Source organism: Cloeon dipterum, chromosome 2, assembly GCF_949628265.1.
Source record: "Cloeon dipterum chromosome 2, ieCloDipt1.1, whole genome shotgun sequence".
NCBI classification, from domain to species: Eukaryota; Metazoa; Arthropoda; class Insecta; order Ephemeroptera; family Baetidae; genus Cloeon; species Cloeon dipterum.
In genome coordinates, this window is record NC_088787.1 from 18,438,932 (window position 1) to 18,463,098 (window position 24,167).

The 24,167-nt window shown below is 40.1% G+C and overlaps 1 protein-coding gene across 2 annotated transcripts in view; it reads left to right on the plus strand.

The window, feature by feature from the left end:
* The first annotated feature begins 1,484 nt into the window (after positions 1-1,484).
* LOC135936513 (lachesin-like) overlaps positions 1,485-24,167 on the plus strand; it is a 102,590-nt gene continuing 79,907 nt past the window's right edge. For both annotated transcript variants that reach the window (XM_065479345.1, XM_065479346.1), the window contains exon 1: positions 1,485-1,597. The gene's annotated coding sequence lies outside the window, so the exon portion shown is untranslated. The remainder of the gene's footprint in view (positions 1,598-24,167) is intronic.

Below are 24,167 nucleotides of genomic sequence, written 5' to 3' on the forward strand. Positions count from 1 at the left end.
AGAAGCGCCAGGGCGCGCGCAGAAATAATAATTGAGTGCTGGAATGTTTAATATAAGAAATGATTTGCGACTATTTTATTTGATGACCTGCCACGTAGGCCATTAGAGAGGCGAGCAGGCTGCTCCGCTCTCGCCCAGTTTTACCCTCAGTCAGCTAGACCTTTCCCTCTGCCGGAGTGAGTGTGAGTGTGTGTATGCAGCGAGAAGAGAGTTTCCCTCCTCGCAATTTAAGCTATAGTGTGTTTAATCAGTCGAGCAGCAACCAACGAGCTGCTATTCTCTCCGCTCGCTTGTAACGTGCAAGAAGAAGAAGCTCTCAAATTAAACTTTTTGGGTGCAACTCAAGCAATGCTCTTCGCACCCCCGTTTTGCCACCAAATTCTCAAAGCAGTGACGTGCGCACCGTTCGAAAAATTGCACAACAGAAATATTTTGATTATATCTTGTTTTATTGCGTGGAAGATATTGATTGGGATTTGAACAGAAAAATCTCGAAAATTAATTTTTCTTAATAAATAATATGCCCTCAATGCAACAAGCTAAAATTGAATAGCTTTTAAAAACTGCTGAGATATAAATTAAAAATAATATCAGAAATTATTTTTTCTTCGATTATTTTGTTTGGAATTTTTGGCTGGCCTAACATGGTCCTTGAATAAAAATGCTCAACTTGCTGAAAATTTTTGAGTACGGTATGATGATACAACAAAAAAGATTGGGGCTGGGTAAAATATTTTACTCAGTGTTAATATATTCCTCTATCTCAAAATAAACAAAGTCTCTTGAACTCTACCAGCAAAGTAGCGTGAAAACAGAAGCCTGTTTTTAGATTTCCAGTATGGAGCAGAGGACGACTTTCGTTTTTTGTCGGGAAAATGCAAGGGGTGGAAAAATTGCGACGTGACCAGGCGAGTGTGCTCACCAGGAAATTCCTGCCTAATCCTTGGTCCCTGCGTGCCGAGCGAAGGAAAGCGCGTGTGGCCGGGAATTGTGATGAATAACATTAAAAAGCGGATTGTCCGCATGGGTGGCTTTAAGATGACGGCGGAAGCTGCGTGGTACGCTCGGCATTCCGCAGCTAGTCTCGCGCGCGCAGGCCATGATAGACAAATATTTTGCCAGGGGCGGCGGGTAAATAAAAAGGGCCGAAAGCCGGCGCGTCTAATCCAATTTTTAAGTGTCACGACGGGCGAGCAGGCTCTCTTTGTCTCTCGCTCTGCGCCGAGCTGTGAGATGAAATTGCATTCCTGTGCAGCAGGCGTGAGCACGGAAGCAACAGATAGATGGATTCCTCAACCCTTGCCCCAAAGAAAGGAAAGGTTGCTTGCTCGCTGGCTCTCCTTCCTTCCACCGCCGGCGCGCTCGCGCCGGCCGACGGCGACGCCGCTCTTTTGGGTGTTCACTTTGTACCGTAAGTAGGCGTGTCTTTTTCCGCTGGTCGTCGCGCGTCGGTTCGCCTCCCCTCGTGCTGCTATCAGCGTGAATACTGCCAGCTTTGAATAAGAGCGTGCTATCGCAGTATGTATGTGTTGCTGCCTGCCGTGCACAACGTCCACTCCGGCCGGCTCCGCCAGCCGCGTTAACTCCTGCGTCCGAGGTAAGCACCGATTTTCTCTTTTAACACCTCAGTTCGATCGTTTGCACCTGAATTTTGACAGGCTCGACAGATTCATTTACTGTCACTTCGTTTTGGAAAATTTGCAGCTTAATTTAAGAAAAATTCAGCGAGTTGCGTTCTCACATCTCAATCTTTAACAATAGATTTAACATTTTGATAAAAGACAATTTTTAAACTATTTCTGATGATTTTTGATAATTTTACAAATTTGAAATTTCCAAGGAAAATTGCCTGCCCTTGATTTTACTCGAGAAATTGAATAAGAAATTACCAGGGAAATAAAATATAATTAAAAACACCAACATCTTACAAATGTGTGGGATTTTTGCAACATTGAGAATTGCTAAAAACTTGAAATTTGCAACTAAAAAAGCGATAAAATCATGGTAAGGAGTTCGATTCATTATCAATTACAATTAAGTTTTAAAACTGATTAATTGGAAAATTTATGTTTTAACCCGTGATATTGAAATGAATTTGTTAAAAAGCTTTGCAGATCATTATTTCAATATTTTCCGTTGGTTTTTTTACAAATAATATTCTAGGATAACATTTTAATGAAAAACTATTTTACTTTCCTGAAAAAGCATTACTTTTTAGTCTTGCCAACAAGGGAAAATTTCCATGGAAAAGAATGTGATTAAATAGTTGAATTGCAATTTTTACAGCCTTGAGCAATCATATTGCAGAAATGGATTTCTTTACCCACTCAAGGAAGCCGTTTTGTTCGACGCTAGAAGAAATAAAAAAAGGCGATTCAATGAAGCAGCGCAATTGCGGAATTGGATTTTGATTAGAATCCACTCTTTTGCTAGTGAACACCGTTATCTACCTTATTACACGCGGAAAGTCCCATTTTATTTCCTATTTTTGAATCGGCGCCAAAAGCGATCAGGACAAAATAGTAAGATATTGCATCTCCACTTTTGTGTCTTTCACTGTTAAACCTAATGACACAGAAATTGCCGCACACATACAAAAGCAGCGGCGAATGTCTGCAGAATTTTGCCATTCACCAGCTCCGTTTGTATCCGATTGGCGGCTAGAAATGCGCCACTTTCAAAGCGACTCTTTGATTCCCCGTCTGTACCGATGGACGGCTACCTAACAGGACGGCTGTTGCAAAACTGAAAGAGCGCTGCCTCTCGAGTGGGAGAGGTGAAAGAACTCGGTGCCGTCGAGGTAAATTATTGTAATGCACGGCGAAATTTATTAGCGCCTAGACGATTCAGCTTATGCAACCATTGCGTCCCGAGTGCTTAACGGGCTTGTCTATCTATTAAAATTTATGTTGCGAAACTTTGAGCGAACCGAACGGACGTGCATTCGAAACAAAAGTTTTATAATTTATTAACAGCCGCCTACTTTATTTTTTGTAGAAAATAAATTCACTTAGGTTGCGCGAAAAGTCAGGTCTGACGCTGAAAATAAAATATCCTTTTTTCCATGGCCTGCGGTGCAAGGAGATTGAGAAAAGGATTTCGGGGGCAGGGAACAACAAAGTTGCTGCTTCTTACCTTGTTTGAGTGGGAGAGAGTCAAATTGCAATATCCGATCTCTTTGAGAAAGGTCTCGACCGAAAAGAAAGAAACCCAGGACTTACATATTGCTGAAATTATAAAAGGAAAAAGAATTAGATAGGACGTGTGTAGATATATTATGCCCGATACTTTTCAATTTCCCTCTCCTTGCTTGCATGTATTTGAGTAAACATAATATAAGACTGTTTTGTCAAGCTCAATTGCGATGTGTTTGCATGTTTGTCGGAATTGAGTATTATTTCCTATCTCACGATTTTTTTTTATCTTTTTGCTCTACATGATATCTTCTTTTGAAATGATTAAGTTATTGCATTGAATGAAGAGGTTGAGAAAAATGAATTTCCACACTTCAGAAAATCGGTTTTAATGAATTGTAAGGACACAAAGAGTCACTTTTAAATTATGGTTTAAAAATTATTCAAGAATAGACAGAATAGCTATAGAAATCCAAGTTCTTGGGTCGCGAAACGCATTTAGGGGCAATCTTACCAATCCGTGTACAATTTTTTAAATCAGATTTTCAAATTTGTGCCAAACAATAAAATCAACTGATTTAAAACAAAATCTCTACCACGGTTCTGCAAGGAAGATTTCTCGTATCTGTTTTTGTACAATTTTAGGCTATTAAAAAGGATTTTTACTACAAAATTCTGGAAATGCTGGAAATGTTGCCAATGCATGAACTCATCCCTTAGGATTCAGTTGAAGCCAAAATTGACCTAAGAAGTACTGTAAATTTGTTAGAAAAGTGGTTGCTAAATTAGCATGCTGTTCAACTGGTGAGGACTGTCTCCTTATTTGAAATCCTATTTTATTTCACAACAAAGAGTTTCCCTAAAAGGCTTCATACGCTGTTGGACAGATCTCGACGAGAGGAATCAAAACCTGCCAAGAAAATGTGGTCAAGCACTGCAAATTTTTGAGAAAATTTGAAATGTTACTGTAGTAAGGTACTTTTTTACTGTTGAAAGTTTTAGAACCAATTTTTTATCGATCAACTTCTTATTGCATCGATCAATTCAAATAGTTTTCAATCATGGCCCTGTAAATCCATTTTAAGTCCGATATTTTTTTTTTTGTAAATTAGTTTATTTTAAAGTTCTGCTTTTCCCGTAAAATATTTTACTCGCAAATACAGAATTGGGAAAAACATATCAACGGATACCTTTACAAACGTTTTGAAAATTAACCAAATATTACTTAATGAAATTAAATTTTGTGGCTCAGCTCTGCTTGGAGTTACTATTAGTGGAATTATTAACCTTTCAAACAAACCCACAGTAACAGCTGCAGAGAATGTTGAACCAATGGTCGTTGACAACCAAGCTAGATAATCAACAAATTAAAATGCTTTCACAAGAATGATTTTTTAAATTAAAATAAATCCAAGGAGGCTTTTATAATTAGGACAAGATTAAAGTCTTCTTTTTAATTAATTTTGTTACAGTTAGAATCATTAATTTAATGCATTTGAACTGTACAGTCTATCATCAAATTTTCCACGGTGGCTTCCATTTTTAGTTTCATGAGTCAGCACTACTTCGTCCTTTTAATCACACAAAAGCGTGTTGCAACACCGATGCATTCATGCTGCGAGAGTAGCACTGCAAACGCAATGGAAAACTACGCTGCTGTGTCTCTCATTGAAATTCAATTCGAATTGCGCCAAATTAATGGCCGCGCCGGAGCAAAAATTGCAGCGACGAACAAGCGGCGGAGCAGTGTCTCGTCTACTAATTGAAGGGCATCGCGAGCTGGCCGTAAAAAGTCGGCATGCATGGGACGACGAGAGTCGACGCCGCGCGCTTTCAATTTTCGCACACGCACTCCATTATTAATTAGCGAGCCGTGTATTTGAATGGGCCGCGATCGATAAGCCATAAATCTCTAGCCATTTTTATTAAAGCCCATTATTTTGGGCAAAGCCTGCTGGTGCGGCGGCGGCGGCGGTGGCTACACGGACGGCGTCGGCTGGCAGCCGACGTCCCCCGGGTCCCATATTCGCCCCGAGTCAAGTTTACGCGGCGCTCGCTCGCTCGCTCTCGGGCCACTTACACCTTAAGTGTCCCGCCGTCGTACGTACTACCTGCCTTTTTATGTTTCTATAGATAAATAGCTGCTTTTTTAGTATGCGCGCTGCATGATGACGACGAGGCTGGTGTGCTGTGTGTGGTTGCAGCAACCGCCACCGCCGCCTTGGCCCCCATTTTTCGCCTTGATTCTGCCCGTGGTTTCTGCGAGCTCGGATTACCTGAGCAGATTTATTTCCGGACCGCTTAGTCCCACCGCAGCCCGGAAACGCTTTATGATACAGCCCGGGAGCAGTTTTTAAATTAGGATTTAAACGTGCCACACGCACCCAACTTTGAGCCTGATGAAATTGTGGCGTTTTTGCTGACCCGTCTAATTGCAAATAAACAAGTGCTTTCATGGTGTTTGCTCGTTGCCCGGCATCATGTGAGCGTGGAAAATGTTTTTATAGGCAAGGAGCACAACGTAACTTTTTTTTAAATTTCCACCCGTAAAATTATGAAACTGCTAATTGCGATGTCTGTCATTAACCATTTAAAAAAGCCCAAGCGTACGAGATTAATATTGCACTTTTATGTGCTCCATATCTCCGATTTTTATTATTTTTGAAACCATTTACTTGAATCTGTTAAATTATAATTGATATTTCAATTTTATCCGTGCGCTTGAGAGGTTGTATAATGTTGACTAAATAAATTAAAATTTTTACAAATGATGTTGAAACTAGTGATAAAACAAATTCCTATTCCCTTTATTCCAGGAGATCCCTACATAGGTCCTTTTATATTGAATGAGATGAGGAACTCTTTCTTAAATTGTGGTTATGTGCTATTTAAAATTTTTTTCTTGAATATACTATGACACAATTGAATATCTGAAATATCCTTAATTTAATTTAAAAAGTAAACACAAAATCGTTGGCAATGCAGTGAAATAATTTATTTATATATTAATAATCAATATATGATGTAGATAACGAAATATAACATGAAAGATTAATACAAAGAATTGCCTAAAACACAATTAATCTTGACAGTTAATATATTAAAAATGTATTAAGAAAACAATAGTTAATGTAGCTAAAGTATTATATTTTTTAAGTAAATTTTGTTTTATTTGTATACATTGTAATAAAATTATTGTATAAAACATACAGAAGCACTTAAAAAATTATTGGTATATCCTTTTGATCTGGTAACCAAGCAAGCAGAAATATTTTTACATAAGCAACAAATAATATTACTACTTATTTTTCTCAGTAGAAAAACGTTTTACCAAACTTTCCATTTTTTAGGAATCATAATGCGACATGAAGACAATAGTGAACAAGAATAATTAACTTAGGAAACTGTTCAACTAGCTCTTTACTTTACAGCAACGACAGCAACAGAGCCGATCAAATATCAGCTGAAAATCGTCGTTCAGCAATATCGAATCTGCATAGAGCAGGCAAACTGCACCGAAAAATGTTACCATTTTCATATTCAAACAAACCAAAGCCGCATTCCTTCTTTGCTGCCTCCTTTTTTCCAATAAACGCAGGCAAAACCACAGCGGGCTGAGAAAGAAAGGGGGACCGGCCGGAGGCGGTGCGGCTGCCTCCTGCGTGGCTGGCGAGGCGAGTGTCCCTAAAGGGATCAGCACTGCTGGAGAGGAGGAATGCCACCACTGCACGCGGGCCCCGCCAACATTATGGCGACGAGAAAGTGGCCTGTAAATTTGATATTTTCAAGCACTTGATATTGATAAACGGTGCTGGCTGCCATAAAGTTATCAAAGCATCGCAAATACATTGAAAGCAGGCCTTCTCGGAAGGACATAAAATGTTTATGTTCGGACCGAGACACGGAGGAGTCGTAGGAGAGGGCATAGTGCTGGAATAAAAAAGGTGCCACGCCGCATTCATAAAAGGGTGGCTGGAACACTAGGACAATTGACTTTATTTCTGGTCTTGCACCTAGTGTCGTCAAAAAATTTACGGGCCTCCAAAGGGGGGATTAAACTATCGATAATAGACACGCGCTCTTCAAATTGAGAAAAATTATACGGGTGATGTATACATCTGACCTATTTGTTTGATTGATTTATGATATCAAAATTGTTTGAAGATACGCCTAAAATCCAGCCCGTTGGCTCGCATTGTTAAGGCACTCTCAGGAGTGTCAAAGCAATGAGAGGTATTTGAGCAGTTGGGAGATCTAATACTGGCTACCCAATGTCAGAAATGGCAAAAAGTGGTTAGTTTAGTGACTCGAATTGCTCAAGTTGCTCAACGGGCTGGGAGGCGCACCGGCGCCGACTCGCTACTTGCTGGTTTGCACCTTTCCAGCATGCGTGATTTGGCTTCACGGGACGAATGTCTAGCGTTTCAAAGCAGTCCTCGGTGCGGAGGCAAGTGGCCCTTGAGTGGGCGGGGTCCCTGTGCGGCCTGGTGCGCCCATGTTATCCGTTCGCGGTGTTATTGGGACCCGGGTTTCAGCATTCGTGCTAGTGCAGTGCGCGCCCTTCCCGGTCCTCCGGTCCTCGGACAGGGATAAAAAGAGCAAAAAAAAAAAAAAAAAAAAAATGAAAAAGGTTGATTTTTCCCATCAAGTGTCAATTATTTCAGCCAGTAAATTGGATGGAGGGTCGTTTTATATTAGAATTTTCATTTAATTCCTTTTCAAGATGATGAAGAAGGCTTTGCAGCGAGTCATGCCGGGCAGTAATTGGCGAACACTACAGCTTTGAACTGTTTGATAGGGTTTATTCCAAGAAAAAATATTCAAGCAGGAAAATGAGTTTTTTTTAATAATATTTGCTCGCAATTTTCGTGCCTAGAGCTTTTTTACTCCTTGAATTTTTTTCGCTTTAGAAACACGTATTTCTTGATCAATAAAACACGCAGAACTGGAGTGTTTTCCTCTCATAGTATATATCTCCCAGCGGTTTGATATATAGCGATATCATTGGGTCGTACCTATAATTACGAGAAAATTCAAGTGATCGTAGAATTTGCCTAAGTGGGAAAATCGTGGTTTTCTCAGTGGCAGTTTCGACCAAACAGTACCTAGATTCAGTGATATAGTTTCATCAAGATCCTCAGACCTCTGTCAGAAATATGTACCTTTCCTACACGACATAGGCTGCTTTTTTAAAGACACTTCTTTGGAGTACCAATAATGGTTGCCTGTTTGTCAACTCGTTCAGTTTAAAACCCGTCGATTATCATCTTTTAAAATAGCCTAACTCATCGTTAATCGTGCACAAAACAATTAATCGCAGACGCCGTCAAGAGTAAAATTAATTAAAGTTTATCAAATTAAGATTGTTGAAAAGTGGGAGTTGCATAGTGCGTCTGCATAGTGCAGAAATATATAGGTTTCCCCCAAAGGTATTTTCCCGGGCAAACATCCCAGGGGATACATTTTTGAAAATTACTCCTTGTTTTGTAAATTAAGTTTCGGAAATTTGTGGACAGCATTTCTGAGAAAGGGCCTTAGTAAAAATCCCTAAACCCGTAGTGCAGGATTAGAATCGGGGGCAGTTTTTTCTATTAGACAATAGTTTCTAGTCAAGGGCTGCTGAGAAGTAGGCGGCGCGGTGCTATTTTCTGATTTCGCCTCGTACTCTGCGGAGGCCGAGAACAACTGGGGAGGTGTGTGTGTGTGCTGCTTGTGCGAGTGTGCACGCGGAATATGAGCGAGCGGCGCCGAATATACACTATCTGCATTATGTGGGATTACGCCGGTGTCACCCTATTAAACTGAAATAAGTAGCTGAAGGTGGAATTTATACACGGAGTCGGTGTGGTGCAGCGCCGCGAGCGGGCACAAAATCAATTCCGCCTAAGCTCAGAATTAATGAGACTCGGATAATAAATATTGCTTAAACACGCGCTGCCAGCGGCCGGAATTTTCCACTTTTGACTGCGTGCCGAGCTGCTTGCTGCCGATGATGTATTCACTTAATATTTGCAGCGTTAATGCGAGTTACGGCAGGGATTTGCCCGCTGAAATCCCGCTCGCATCCACTCCATATTAAAAACATTTGCGCGCTAATGTGAAGAGGCGCGCCAAGGATTACGAGTCGTCCGCCGCCACCATCAGCACCACGGGGCCGAAAACTCGTTTGCAAAAGCACCGCCGCCCAGAGATGCTCTTTTTCGCCCGAATTAAAACGGCCCTTCAACTTTTATGATGTGCGCGCGTGTGTCGTCATTGTTTTGCGGATCAGCATGTGTCTGTCGACGCTGCCTTTGTTCCTCGCAAATACCCAGCACCAACGCCGACACTCGCGTTGCGAATGGTTTGCCTCGTCTCTGGAATCGGTTTTTCACTCTTCTTTTTGACTTTCGTTAATTGCAACACTTTCTCTTCAAAACATTTTACTGCCAGGCATCGGCTTACATCTCATTCTAAACCTCTCATGCAGTGTTTCACCCGTTCAATTTATATTTTAAAGTTGGAAAAGAAAATTTAACCTTTGCCTGTATTGGACACCTGTTTTCATAGTTTGGATTAAACAAGAAGTTTCAACTACAGCAGCTGTACGATAAATACAAATTCTGCATTTTTACTCCATTCTATGCCAAACAGCACGTTGAAAAAAGGAGAAAAATTAAGACAAACGTTTATCGTCAACAAAGTTTTTGTGGAGTGGAAAAACGAACACAGGCGTGCTTCGTAATGACTTGAAATCGCAAATAAAGCATGATTTCAAACACTCAACTTTCTCTGATTTTATCTGCCATCATGTAAATATTTACCTTTAAATTTGATATTTTTTATGTTAGCTCAGTATACAGCTCATTTCTGAACTTCTTAGGCTTTCAGTCTACGCTATTTTCTTTTGTGGTTGAAATTAGTCGTTTTCAGAGATAAAAGCGTTATTACACTCATAAGGGTAAATTTTATATTGCTTAAAACAGTAAATAAAGTGGTCCACTAACTGAGACGTGCATTTTTATTTATTTTTTTTTATTCCAAACATCCATTAATAAGAATTCTGCGTTTTTGAATCTTCTTGAAAATAAAGAGAATAAGAAAATAATTTATTTTATGAGGATACAAATTTGTCCTCAGTATCGACTTGCTTAGTTCAAACTCAATATTTTGATGCAACTATTTCTCTTTTTTTTTCTTTGGTAATTTTTGCCTAATGCAGTTGATTTATTTGTTTTTAGACAATTTCATTTTTTAAATTCATAGGGGTGATTTGTCAGTTGGCATCTTCAGAGTTTAGTATAAAAAATCGATTAGCTTGAATTCCAAGTTGATTAAAATATTTAAATTTAAAGAGCAAAACATTAATTGTTGAAGTTAACAAAAAAGTATATTATTAATATCCCAATTTCTAATTGATACTATAACTTGTTTATGAATTCTCTGCCACATTTGGTTTTTCTGAGAAAGAAATCGACCAGTTTAATTTTAAACGAACAGCTCCAAATTTTAATTGGGTTGACTGTATTTTAAGTGTTTAGAGAGGAAAACGTGCGTATGTTTGGCAAACTGTTTTATTATTATCCTTGGTGCGGGTGACTCAAAAGCCTTTTGTTTCGCCCAATAAAAGCAAGCGTCCGCGCCGACTCTCAGTGCGCAGAGACAAATTTTGCAAACGGGAACCAATTTGGCAGGTGAAATATCCATCGGTGCGTCCGTCGCTCGTTTCTGCTCTTTGTCATTGTGTCGAGCAATTTGGCAAAGCCAGGCGTGGTTGTTTACGAACATACACACACTCGCCGTGCTGCCTCTGGCTGGCTATGGCTGCCGGCCTCGCCCGCCCGCCCGCTCTGGTTTTGTGTCAAATGCACTTTGATTGAGTTAGCCAACCGCCGGCTCTACGCTACACTACATTTATATGCATGTGGCACAATAATAAATTATTAATATTTCCAGTGCACCTGCCAACACTCCATGGAGAGGAGAACTATCCAATTGATATGCAGTCGCCGGCGTTGCTAATAATTTAACAACGCGAGAGTGAGGGTGGCAAACACTCGGCCGATTGCAAATTATCGCGCCACATAAAGCTAATTGCAAAGTTGCTTACCCAGTTTTGTAATCAGATTATCGGGTGCTATTTATTTGTGCTCGCTGAACGGTCGTGTTATTGTGTTTGTCTATACCTGCACCACATACCGAGAATGACTGCCGGAAAGCGGTACTCGCGGTTTGAATTAGCAAAACCACGAGTAAATTTTTCAGCGTTAGCTTTATTCGTTTGTTTTGTAACAGCTATTCTCATGTTTAGTTTTAAGTTAATGAAACATTTTGTTGATTTGATAAAACTACTGATTATATACCATATTGTTTTTCATATTGTATGTATAGTAAATAAGCCTGTCATAAATACGTTCTATATTTTGCTGTCTTATATCATATGATTTATATCGTACATTAAAAAAAATCAGTACAAACAAATGATTACAAGGAGATGAAAAGCGGTTCAATATGAGTATAACTTTGCAACCCTTTGCCTTTTCCACCGAAAATTTTTCAATCTATTTTATTTCAACTTGTCTTGAATATTTAAAATAAATAAAAAAATGCGTACGTAATACTTTTAAAAAAATCTAAATTTTCATCCCCAACAATAAAATGCTACCCCCTTCAGATAGAAATTCTGTTATTTGGCTTGTTCTCTGAAATTCGGAAAATTTGTTTAGCACTGGCAAATTTAGCTGACAAAAAACATAGTTTGCGAGGCAAGTCGAGGCAAGTCGAGCAAAATACTTGGTTTCAGCGGCGCTGGAAAAAGCTGTGATTCGGGCTCGCTAATTGACGTGCACCACTGTTGCCGTAGCTAGAACGAGCCGGCAGCAGGGGCGGCGGTGGCAGCGGCTGCCTGCCTTCAGCAGACGCAAACCGTTTGACCGCAGTGACGCGGTGTCATTTTTCCTCGCCCGCAGCACCGCACTATCGACGGTGGCAGCGGCAGCGGCGGAAAATCGCGGCTGCCGGCTCCTGCCGATTGTTTCCCAATATCTCCATCAAATGGGCCGGAATGAAAATTAAGTAAGTCGAACGCCAAAACCTTTCACGCCAAATGCTGCCAGAGCAATAACACTCCACCAATGCCATTTTTTCCAGCTGCTGAAACGCACTCGTGTGGCAGAAAATTCGTACGCAAGAGAGCATGAGGCTGTGAAACGTATATAGGGGTCAAACTTCTCAGACGCTCAAATTTTACCATACATTCGAATTGATAAACCTTTAAATTAACTTGATTTTATTATTTTAAACTAAAATTACCTTGTTATTTTTATATTGGTATATTTTTTACACCTTTTAAATTATTGGAGAAGTTAACGTGAAACTAACAGCATTACAAAACTTATGGCCAACCTTAGCTGTCGTAAAGTATTTCACGGAGAACATTCATGCACAAGGAACTGCAAGGAAGCAAGAAAATAAACTCAAAAGCTTAATGATCAGACATTTTTTCTGCACTTTACTGTCTGCTTTATTTAACAAGTAATTTCGCCCCTCGCAGCAAAACAGTTACTGATATTGTCAAGTTTTCAGTTGACCCACATTCCTATTCTTTCAAAAATTATATCGACTGCTTTTTCATAGCCCTGGAAATGAGAAAGAAGGAGGGAAAAGGGACACCCATTTAGGCCGACGCATTTTATTCTGGAGTGCGAGCAATTACACTCGCGGCGTGCGCAAATAATGAAGTGAGCGATAATTAAAGGCAGGCGGCTGAGGACATGATGATGTCCATAATTGCAGCAGGGGAGTAATGGGGGCTGCGGGGCGGGGAACGGGAAGCAGGGGCCTTTTCGGCGGAGCGCAACGCTCGAAAGCGTTTTATTCTCGTATGCTCGTTTCTTTTGTGCGCTCTCTTGCTGACCATTTCGCTGAATAAAGGCTCTCTGCCGCGGAAACTGTTTCACGTTTTAACACTTTTGAAAATAAAGGAATGTAAATTCTTGTGATATGTATGTATACGCAGGACTGCTAAATTCAAACATCTGTGCGCTGTACACTAAATATAAGGGAGGAAAATTCTTCCATTTGCAGAAAATAACAAAAAACTTTTCAAAAAACTTTTGGATTGTTTTGTTTATTGATAATTGTGGTCTAATATTGAATTCCTAAGATTGTATTTCGGCTAGAAAAATGCATTTTTGGGGATATTTTCAATGCGGATTGAACTCGTGTTGCAAATATTTATCTTGATGACAAACCAGAAGTATCCATGCAAAGCATTCAAAAATTTGCACAGGGTCTGGAAAACATAATATTTTGCATTTAAAAGATTAACAGGAAGACTTATTTCGTGGTTTAGGCAAAAATTGCCGATTTATAACACAAAGGGATACCTGCGGTTTATTCTCGTGGCTGATTTAAACAGCTTGAGGTGCAAATTGAATAGTTAAGATTTAGTCTAATTTCTGAATAAATGAGTTTGACGTATTTTAGTTGAATATTGATTTAATTCCTCAGTAATCCATTCCACTTGTCTGAATCCTATTTGCAAATGCACGCAGAGCACTGGTTGAGGTCTACATTTTATCAGATTTGGTCGTGGCTGCCTCGTTCTGAGCCTCGTCACAGCTAAAATCGATGTGAGAGGCGCGCAAAACGAATTAAACGCAGATCCCGCAGATAAAAAGCTCGGGAACAGTGCGCGCACACGTTATCAAGGCATGAAATTAGCCAGCGGCTTGCGGCACGCGTGCACTGCGCACCGCTCCACCGGGCAAACAGGTGAGAAGAAAAGCAGCTCAGCGAGCGTGCGAGCCGAGAGTGCGAGGAGGCGATGATTGGTGTTGCGAGAGGGCCGCCACTCGATTAAGATTTATCTCGTTCGCTTTTGACACTGATGGAGCTGCCAAGTTGTTGTTCTGCAAACCACGCTCCATTAATCGCGCGCCACCGGCGTCGTGACACTTGCACCCCCTTTCACCCTCGATTTATTTGATATCTCGTGTAAAGGTGACTTATTTTTGCCGTCCGTCCGCCGACACCATTTATGGGCTCTCAATAGAGTTTTCCGCACGACGTGCACTGCAGATCGAGGAAGTTGCGTTTATGTTGCTCGAGACACGTCTTACTTTCCGACGAGGAAAGGATTTTTTAAACATATTTCGTGCAAGTTGCTATCGGCACGCCTTTCTGTATTGTTCATTGACCTCTGGTAAATTTAAGAAAGTAAAATTGTGATTTAAGCCTTGTTCGCTTTAATTTCCAGCACTCTCGCGTGAGTTGGCAAGGCCGTTCGTTTTTGTTTGTTCATCTTCCAACGCCGAGTGTTCCTCCATTCACCCCGTGAAATGCATCTGGCGCACTTTGTAGTCGGCGTGCCTGGCAGAATCCATCATTCAAGGCCGGTGTTATTGCCTCTTGAGTGGAACATCACGTGCCGCCGGCCCCTCAAAGGCCTCTCGGGACTTGGCTCATTATCGCATTGAACGCTTTGCTTGCGCCTCTGCCCCTGCGTTGCTTAATTAAATCCCTGCCTTCGCACTTCCCTCGCAAAGTGACCGACGGCCGCGATTGAGCGTGCTGTATAAATTATCAGAGGTAGCTAGGCGAGGCGGTGTTATAATTTTTGGGATGAAGACCTTCTGACCCTCGAATCTCAAAGCGTTAATGAAATTTTTGTAATTGTCTAATAGGAGCTTTTGAGTCATCAACAAAGATTTTAATTAAAAATCTCCCCTTATACTGTACTTGGTTCTCAACTAGGAAAATCAGTTGACCCGAGAAAAGAGGCAAATAAATGCCACATTTTAAATTTTCCCTCAAGAATTTAACAGGCTCGGAAACTCGGAAATTTGGTTCTTTTTCCCAGAAAGATGTAATCTTTAAAGTTATGGCCAAATAGATCTATCTAAATAATCGCAGTTTTGTGGTTAATTCGATTAATTTAATATCAATAATGGTTAAAAAAAAACGCTTTTTTGCTTAAACGTTTTCGTGTAAAAATTGTATGCTTCCAAATTATTTAAATACATTTAGATCCATTCTCGAGCAAAAATGATTTTTGTAATTGACTTAAACTTGGTTGAGGAAATGCAATGCCTTTTGAAGTAAAAAAGAAACGAATTGCCCTGCTCGTTTGTAAAAAATTCTTGACCAAGTTTACTCCTGCCTCGTGAAGAATGTTATCTTCAGCTCCCACGAAAAATATTTATTTCTTGTGATTTTAATTAAATTCCGAGAAAAACTTTTTTATTTTAAGTTCAGAATTATCCCCCAAAATCGTTGATATATTAACCGAGTTTTAGAAATTAGAATAATTTGTTTTTATTTATTTAAGACATTGGCCTTCCTGCGGTCGAGATAAAACTCCGGTTAATAACTAACCGGCTGTAGAGTTTAGTTTTGTATAATTAAATAGAACATAATGTGTGAAAAAAACAAAATGTTTAGAGCTGATTTTCCCGCAGGAGGGGCCACATTTTGGTTTTGATTTATGCAAGATACAATTTTCCGCGTCGTTTGCATCGTATCTAATTACGCGTGAGTGGGAAATCGGTTGTTTAATGCCAGAAGCAGAATTACGTTTTTGCGTCCGACGACGCGAGCGGATCCGCAGTGGCTGCGAGAGCCGCTTTTTCCTTCTTGCGTTGCCGTTTTGCTAATCCTCTTAAATGCACCGGCAGATTGTTTGTAATTGTTGCTTCAATATTTAACACGTTCTTTCGGAGGAGTCGCGCTCGCCGTGATTCTCTCGCTCCCTCTGGCAGCCTCCTCCACCCACAGCCCACAGCGAGAGCCTGATGCTGCGCCTCGCGGTGTTATGCATAATTGATTCGGCTGAAAAAGAGGAAGAAGAGAGTTGCCTCTTCGCCCGCTCCGAGCCACTCTTTTCTTATCTAAATACGAAATAAATTTCCACTCCTCCATGACACGCTCAGTCCATTAAAGCCAGCAAAACTTTCAAACAGCAATTAACACCAGCAGAGCAGTCGGAGGGAAAAAGCAGACGGCCCGAGTTCTGCGCTGCCTAATTAAAATTGCAGCACCGATTGATAATTCAAGTTATATGAATCGATCGTGCACAAGAAGAATTTAATTTCACACGATCGACTATATTTCTTAACAATAACTAACGTATAGTATTACTTTGCACAAACCAATCAAAATTATATATGACACAGCAATTTTCTTTGAGCATTTATTTTTATGTGAAAGGCCGAATGAGTGTATACACTTAATCTTTTTGTGGAAATTAAGTGTGACTTCAATATCTAGGTCTGACGTTCAAGCACCATATATTTCAGGACCACCCATTGATTTTGCGAATCTGGTGCTTCGACTGCAAGTCACAATTTATTGTTTATTTGAAATAAACTAACTGTGCATGATTAATTGGGATGAAATTAGGTTTGTCTTTATTTTCTAAATTACAGTTCATTATCACATCAATTATTTGGAAAAGTAATTTATCACTCAATTAGAATAAAGTCAATTTGGGAAGAGATAAATCGTATCGAATGTTCTGGAAGTTCGGTGAGTGCAGAACAAGCGTGGAGATTCTACTATTTACTACTACTAGGTGTCTGGAAGTCTCCAGATCATAGGAGCGAAGAGAATCATCACATTGTATAATAGTTTCTATACGAAAATATTTATAGTAAATATGTCAGTGAAACGTGTGCGTGTTAAAAATGTCTAAATCATATGAATAAATTAATCATTTTAAAAATGAACTATAATTATGTTTTTGATTTTTGCAAAATAACTACTAATAACATATTAATTAAGCACTAATACGATTAATTAGTATTATCTCATATTAATCTAAACTGTATTTGAGAGAGTAAAAAACAATATGAGTTTGCTCTCATTAAAGCGCTGTGCAATCCAAAGATAGCAGTTTAATGCGTCTACAAAGGCAAAAGGAAATTCAGCCGCCTCCTCTTCTGGCTGTTATCGATGCTCAAAGTTTAAATTAAAAAGCCAAGGCAAAAGAGGCAAGGCAAGCGAGCATATTATTAACCTCGACCCAGCCGGGCGGCAGGCCTCTTCCTTTTATTTAATATAAATTTATCCAAGAATTCCATCTTGTTCTTGCGGCTCTTTGTGAAAATATTTAAGGGCTTGCAGATATGCGAGGAATTTCGGCTGCACATAGTATTTTAGCGAAATTCAAGCGGAGAGAGGAGGATTGCGACCACGCAATAGCAACGCGGCGCAGTTTTATATTGAGTTCAGGGCTCGTGGCCGCGCCAACTGATAATGTGACCGCAAACCCCCCATCGATGTGAATAAATTTGCGAAACGCCGCCCCGTCCCCGGCGAATAGCCCAGCGAGGCACCCGGAAATATGTATTATGGAAGAAACGGGTGCCGAGGGATGGAAAAATATCAAGTTTAAGATGATGTTATAGTGCGGCGCGAGATGCTATGAAAATCTATGGCAAGTGCGTTGCGGTAATTGAAAACGGGAAGGCGAAACTGCCGAGGCAATTTCGTCGGTGAGGGGAGCCGCGCGTATATTTGATCTGAAGAAAAGTTGGCTGATCTATAATTTAAATTTAATTATAGCTCCATTGTTTGCACTCGGGAGGATATTAACCTGTTGTTATTATTATGCTTTCTCAAAAAGTAGAACTCGACGGAAACAAATAGCAGAACGGCTCTTTTGTATATCAAGATGCGCCCTTTCTGTATTATGCGTAATCTTTAGTTCGTTGAGTGCAAAATAATGACTTGTCTCTATAAATAAAAAGCTTTTATCTGATAATTACAAGTTTTTTTTCATTATATTACTTGGAATCAATTAAATTATTAAGTAGGTTTGATAAATGGTCATTGCTTGATGTGGATTTTAAGAAAAGATTGGTGGCTCAATGTTGATTAAAAAATTACAATAAAATCGTAGCTGTTTTGACACCTCATGCCATGGATCAGGGGTCCTTTTTAAATTTCAAATCACTATAGCTGTTGAAAATGACTGCCTGCATTAATTAGCAAGAGAAAAAAGAAATTAGGTATAATACTCTAAGTCTTCTTAAAGCCCCATAATACTCACCCACATTCTTGCGGCACGACTCCCGCTTAAAAACTAAAAACTCAATAGCATAGCAATCCACATAGAGAGTAGAGCAATTTTTGCAGAAGTTAGTTTAATTCAATTTCCTGTTTTGAGATTTTTTACATCGAAAAATAAATTTGATAAATTCACTTTTCCCTTGAAATTGCAAATCACGCGTCCGTGTTCACAGTCCAAGGTACCTCTTTACAAAGCAATCGAAAAATCCCTACAATGAAAATAAAAAGCAGTTAACAAAGAGAAACATAAACTAGTATTTTTTTCTGAACGTGTGACAAAATTCAAGATAGACATGAACTCGTTTTACGGAAACGCCGCTCGTTCGCAGAAAAGCTTAGCCAGCGAGTCTCGAAATTACTTTTGTGTGTAATGGAGAACGTCAGTCGGCAAAATAGATGTCTCAAAGGCGGGAAATTAGTTTCCAGGGAGTGACACACACGCCTCACAGGAGGCAGGAAATGCGTTTTGCGCGCGTCAATAATGCATCGACACGTACAAAGCATGGCCAAGAAGGCCGGCCGGTGCCGTAAAAGCGAAAATAGTTGCGGAGCTGACGCCGACGTGAATCGCCCTGCGACAAATTTAATTAATCTCGCACGCGGCCCTCTGCATGTACTGGTTTAAATAATTTTTCTTATTAAACTCCAATAAAAACAAGTGTAGCGGAAGTGAAAGAGAACGAGCGGGCATTCTGCAGACTCTCCCTCAATGCGCTCGCTCTTTGTCAGGCTGAATGGCGATTATTTCTTTCGCAAGGCAGAGCCCAGCAGAGCGGCGATAAAGGCAAATCAGTATTTCGACAGCAAATGGAAAAAGAATGAACTTGAACTTGCAATTCGTTCGCGCCATCACTTTTGGGAGCTGCTAATGTACAGAATCGATTCTGTGCTGGCATGCGGAGCACAGCTCAGCTATTGTTTCAAAAGAAGTAAATTGAAAAGCTTTTCCTCAACCTTTGCGTCACGTTTAAATTTTTCGTAAGAGATATTGAAGCTCCCTTCAACAAGAAAGTAATTATTGTTCACTTTTTCACGACAAAAATGCTGAAAATATAAGTAAAGATTTATATCTTGAAATCGGCAAAATATTTTAATTTCTTAAATATATAACAACCTTTTTTCAGAAGGAAACTCACTGAATCGAAACAAACTTCGGAAAAATAAATGAAAGGAAAACTCCTGCTTATTCATTGGACTATAATTGTAATAAAAGTAATGTCCTCAATATAAAATGACATCTCCTTATCACATTTTCTACATAGCTTGGCTGTCAGATATCATTCAAAATCTTGTCAAAAAGCCCGTCAAAAACCTAATCAATCTCGATATTTAATGCAATCAGTTCACAAAAGGTCTGATTTTGTGGCAACAGCATGATCTGATAAAAACAATTATCATGTTGAAAATTGCAAAGCGGTTCCAACCTTTTTTCATGGAAAAACATTATGGATATTTCTAGCGCACGAAATAAAGATCGAGTAACGGCGGTAAAAATGGCGGGGATAAGGGTGCGAGCCGCGCTTCCATCGAGCAACAACCAAAGATAATTGGCCTAATTAAAAAGTAATGAGTGGAAACTGATTGCGCGCGCACAATTAAGGGCTGCAGTGGAGTTTAAAGGGGATGGAAGCGCGTAGCAAGTGCCGAGATATTTCATAATAATATTACAGCCCGGGTGAAACCTTGCCAGCTCACTGTTTCAATCAGGGGTGCGCGTATCTGAATGCCAGATTTGATAATAAAATTGTGCCACTTGACACACCGGTGAAAGAAGAGGCCACAAGACTGACATTTCGTGCGCAGCGTCTTCACTAATTGAGTTAATATGCCTCCAATGGGTAATTCAATCCATCATCCAATGACAAATTTGCATTAAAACTATAAGCCTGCTTTGAGTAGATACTCAGCTCTCATATTGAAAGGGCGCGGATTACCCGCAACAAATTGGAAGAGAATTCTTGCCTTTCTTTCCAAGAAGGAGAGCTTTTGCGCCGAGAATAACTTAGCGATTGAATTTCTTTTCTGAGCTGCAAATGCCAAGGCAGAAACATTGAGTTCTTTGTTGGAACAGAATCGCTGCAGGGGTTTTCCGGAGAGATCTGTGCATAGTGAAATTTCAGGTTTCCCAGTACATATATTATGTTCTCCAGATAGATGTTATTATAGTTGGGAATTTTGTGACGCCATGCCGCAAATATCCTGTATAGCTGTGAACGCAACATGATCGTCCACAATATATTTACTTAACCTTTGGCATAAACGTTGTAGAAGGAAAGATTTTGGTATAGATTACACCGGTAAATGTTATTAAAGGACATTGTATACGTTGACTTAGCATAGTTCTTCGTGCGCTATGGACAAATTTTGAGAGGTTGTGCATCGTTGGGTTTTTTGGAATCGGCTGCCATGGGGTTGATTCTGGCGATGTCCTTGAGCGTCATCAGGGCAACAAAAGTGGCGTGTCTTTATTCTTAAAAGCTTTATCAGTACGACGTCACGATCTACTGACCGCTCTCTTCGTCCATTGTGTCAATGTGCCGTCGAGAATAGAATCTCATGCCTGTTGGTGTCCTATCCATTCGATATATATGTAATACCCTCTCTATCTCATTTGGGTGATTTGGAGGGAACAAAAAGATAGTATTTGTTTGTGGCTCATTGCGGCGAGACATTGCCTACGCAGCTCATCGTTTTTGCATTTCATTGCTTGCCTTTTCTTGCTCTTTTTATAAATTATGTAGTTTACTTTGACATTTAATTGTTCGTCGAAGTTTGACATACAGATGAGAGAGGTGCTTATGCAAAAGGGGAGACGTCTGTCTTGGTCCACAACTACCTCTGCTCTCGCTTGCCTTTACCATTTACAATTCTAAAAATATCTAAATACTCAGCATGAATCAGTTCTTCATAATAACGCATATTATATGGCGTAAGTTTTAACTCAAAAGTCGGTTAGAGGGGTATTCTTTACCCCTGAAAAGTGTTGCCCGCTAAAGCTCCCAACGGTACGCAATTTTTAGAATTCGTAACAGAACATATTCAATTGTTCAATGTATAAAATTTGAAGCGAATCTTTATTAGGGAAATTTTTGAAGATAGAACTCACTTATTCTTGTGTTTTAAGTGCAAATCTAATTAAAAAAAGATTGCAATTTCTGACTGCCATTGTCTGGTTGTGTAAACAGACCCCTTATATGAGGTCTATTTAAATAAAACTTTATTTTCTTACTAATTTTTAACCCTCAGTCGATTATTTTACATTATAAAATATTCATGTGTCCCGAGGCCATTTGATTAATTCGAATCCAATATTATGCCGCTATTCAACGCGGCTCTATCAGCACGAAAGTGTTTTTTGTGAGCAAACACAATCTAGAAAGCAACAGAGCAAAACCTCGGAGACGCCAAGAAAAAGAGACAAATGGTCGTGTGCTCCCTTCTCGCCAACACAAGTTAGGAGATAATCTGGCGAAACCGCTGTGCAAATTTGCCCGCTCCGTCTGATAAGACCAATACGGTCGGGTACAAAAGAAGCTGCGAAACGACGGTGCAGCTGTTGCTCGCCGGCTGCGATCTGATATCGACCAGCACATCGCCGCAGCCAAAGTGCAACGGGCCATAAACGAGATTCACGTGCATCCTCCAGCAGCGCGTCTTTTTTTTGAAAATATTTGAGATTCCACTCAGTCACCGAGCGCGGGCTTGGGTCGATTTTACTGCCAGCGAGCCACTTTTCGCCTGCTTTATGTGCGCATAAAAATGGCCCCGCGACTATCAGGCAGACGCTTGCTCCATTGTTTACGGATTATACGTACACACACACACGGAGCGCGAGCCGCTCATTCTTTTTGCATGCGGGGATGAAAAGCTGCTGCTTTCGTCACCGGCTCATTTGACGGGGATTTGCCCGGTGAAAAGCAAAACCGCGCTGGCCGAATTAACTCATTTTCTCACTAAACTGGCTGCAAGTCGTAATTGTCGCGCGCGGGCGAAAGCTCCTCGTAAAATTTTCCAGGTGGGCGGAGGGAGGAGGATGATGTGGGTAGTTTGCCAACTTTTGCCGCTCTACCTTACTCTCTCACGAAATTCTGCACCACTTGTTTATTTTTGAGAGTGTCTAATGACACGCCAATTTGCTGCATGTGAATTTAGCCTTCGCAAAAGTAAGCGTTTCAAGAGATTAGATTCTTTTATTTTTGCAAGAGCTATTGCACCTTAAAAAGACGTGCATTCTAAAGAAAATTTATATTTGTAATTTGTTTGCACAGATTTATTTTTTGTTTTACGAATATTGTACTCAAGTTTAAAAATAATTAATGAAAACTTCAGTTAAATGACTACATTTGATAATTTGAATAGAATTTCCAATCAAAAGATACAAATTTAATGCTAAAAGTCGATAAAACGAGCTAATTTGATAAAAAAAAACTTATGAAAATACAGAGTAAACGTGATAAATAATGATAAATAGCAAATGGTTATTAAACAGATACTGAATTTCAATAATATGTATAAACGACTATTGCTTAAATTCACAATCCTAAATGTTTCTCACACATTTTGCGTCAACATCTGAAATGCAAACTTTTCAAATATTTTTGTTGTAAAAAACCCCTTTTGACGTACCAGAGGCCAATTTTAGAATGCTTTCAGGTGTTTACAATAACTCACAGGCCATTATTACGGATTTATAAATGACTTTTAGCCATTTTGTAAAGTTTTAGGACCAAAAGACGACACTTTAAGTGACAAAACATACTACAATAATGTAATTCGTGCTCATTTACTGTCTAATTGTGATGATTCAAGGAAGTCGTCACCATAAATTCCGTGCCCTATATTTAGAACATCCTATTTGCCTAACAGTTTGTTGTATCCTGAATAGAGCAACAAGTTTTTTGTTCAAATTCTCGGTTCATTTCTACAGAAATAAACCTTTTATGATTTAAATAAATGACCCTTGCCTCAGTATAAATTAATTTGCAAGATATGGAGGCAGGTAAAGTTACAGGAAGACAAAAGTTGGCACTCAACACAAAACGACCAAATTCAACAAAAGTTTGGCAAAGGCCTATCTGTTCCTGTGGAAAGCCCCTTGTAAAAAATCCCTTTGTCCCAGTTTAAAGTGCGCGCGTGTCTTTTTCAAACGGCAGCGCAGTTTAGTCCGACAATGTTCAGACAGAGAGAAGGAGGAAACATACAAGGCGAAATAGTAGTAAAGGAGCCAGGCGAGGAAACTTTTTTCGCTGCGGAAAGAATCACGGGGCTCAAGGAAGATCGGCAGTAAAGTCCGCTGGAGGAGAAATTCTGTAGGCAGCCAGCTGTTTGAGAATCCATTTAAAAGATTGATTCCGATATACGCTGGTGAAATAAAGAAGCCGCTCCTCGCGTTCCCTCTCATCTTGCCCCGTTTCCTCCCTCCCGCGCTCGCTCACTCGCTCGCTTTTTAGCAATATGAATTTTGCTTTCGCTTCTTTTGTCGTGTGTCGCTTGGCGTTCTGTGTTTACACCGGCGTGCAGCTGAAACAAAGGCGGCCGCTTTGCAGAAAATGAGTCCATGCGAGTGTAGATGTATTTGTGCGCATACGTATACACATTCTGCACTCGTTCGTTTCGCGTTCGAGACACACACACACAAACTGCGCGTACCCTCGGCATGAATAACAACACACAATACCACTCCACTCTCCGCTAATACCCTGCCGTTTACGCCGGGAAACGGCGAGTCCGCCGTACTTCCGCCCCCTCCCTCGGCCCGCGTGCACACACACATACACACACTCACTGTCCAAGAGACAAGTGAACCAAGGGATGACTGCCGTTGCTGCGTTGGGGTGCTGCTTTTTCTTCTTACCACCGTGCACAAGATTCTGTTTCCAAGTGCATTTCACGATGAGCATAAGTGCAAACAGGAAATGTAAAACTTTTTGCGTGATTATTTCTACTCAGATATATGTTCTAGAGAGAAATTAAATGAAATGA